Source organism: Malurus melanocephalus, unplaced genomic scaffold (genome assembly GCF_030028575.1).
Source record: "Malurus melanocephalus ecotype Western Australia unplaced genomic scaffold, MMel_1.1 scaffold_405, whole genome shotgun sequence".
Taxonomy (NCBI): Eukaryota; Metazoa; Chordata; class Aves; order Passeriformes; family Maluridae; genus Malurus; species Malurus melanocephalus.
Genome location: NW_026623637.1, coordinates 318,707 through 320,146, shown reverse-complemented (window position 1 = coordinate 320,146; position 1,440 = coordinate 318,707).

The following is a 1,440-nucleotide window of genomic DNA, read 5'->3' as shown; positions in this document are numbered from 1 at the left end:
CCCCCGCCCCTCAATCGCTACATTGTTGACATTCGCAGGCTGACGTCACCCTCCCCGCCCCGCCGCGCGCTCCATTCACAACAACGCTACGCCAACGGCGCAGCGCCCGCCGCCGCACCTACGCCCGCCGCGGCCCCTACGCACGGGGAGCGGCGTACGGCCGCTCCGCGAATAGCGGCGGCGCCGCCGGCGCTCCGCCCGCCCCGCCCCTCCGCGAGCGGCCGGCGCATGCGCGGCGCGGGCTCCCTCTCTCCCTCCCGCGGCACTCGGTGTGTGTGCGAGGGGGCGTGGGTGCGTGCGTGCGCGCGTGCCGCCGGACCCCGYGCCGGGGCTCGCGCCGGCGGCCGCGGGGGGCTCTGGGAGCCGTAGTCCGCCGYGAGGGGCCGCCATGGCGGCGGGGGCGAGCCGAGGGGGCCCCGCCGCGACGGCTGTGGCGGTGGGGGGACACCGGGCAGGGTGCGATGGACGGGGTGTGACGGGCAGGGCAAAGAACACCCGCCCCGGTCAGTCCTGGCTGCCGGCGGGGCCGCCTCGGTGTTGATGCCTGCGTTATTTTGCGCGCTCCGCCTCCCGGAGAAACCTCATCCTACTTATAGCGCCGACCGCAAGCGCCCAACAGTCATGAGTCAGCCGTGCCGAACATCGCACGGGGGGATAGATGAGCGCTCCCGCGGCTGAAAACAAAAACAAAAGCCCGACAAGCGTTCCCAGCGCGGGAGCGCTGATTGTTCTTCGCCTGCTCTCGGGGGGTGGTGTAAARCGCCCGGTTCCGAGCCCTTTTCCCACCCCGAGGCTTGGCGCCATGGTTCCTTTTGCCAAGTGGAAAGCTGTGATTCCTGCAAATTATCCTGGTGCCGGCAGCCAGTGCTGAGCGAGACCCCAAATGTCAGTGGGCATGAAATGCAGTTGGGAGAACCGGTAAATGAATAAACCGCATTTCTGCAAGCCCGAGTTACTCAGCCGGACTGGGACAGAAAAAACATAAAGATGAAAGACAGCTGATAAAAAGGAAAGTTGGAGAATAAATGATTCACAATAGGGGCCGTGAGTGAGATTATCTCTGGAGACATCTCTAATTAAAGGGCGTTGGATAACTAGAGGGTTACATTTTCCTGGGTCAGTGGTCTTGAAAAAGAAATTGCAGTTGCAGTAAATGTCAATAAAGAATGATGGTGACCTACTGCTAACAAAAGCACGTTCAGTAATTAACATGTGCATGTTTGTTATTTTTTCTGCGTTTGTCAGTTTTCATTGTGCTTTTTCATCCTCTGTTTCCTCTTTTCACTGCAGCCAGATGATACACTGTGTTTTCTGTATCTTTTAGAGGAGCCATTCTTGTGAAGTTCTCTCCATGGTGGCTTCTTCTGAAATTGCAGCAGCTTCATTGGGCTACCTGCATTTTCTAAGTCTGCTAAGCTACAGAAAACTATGTTGTCAACC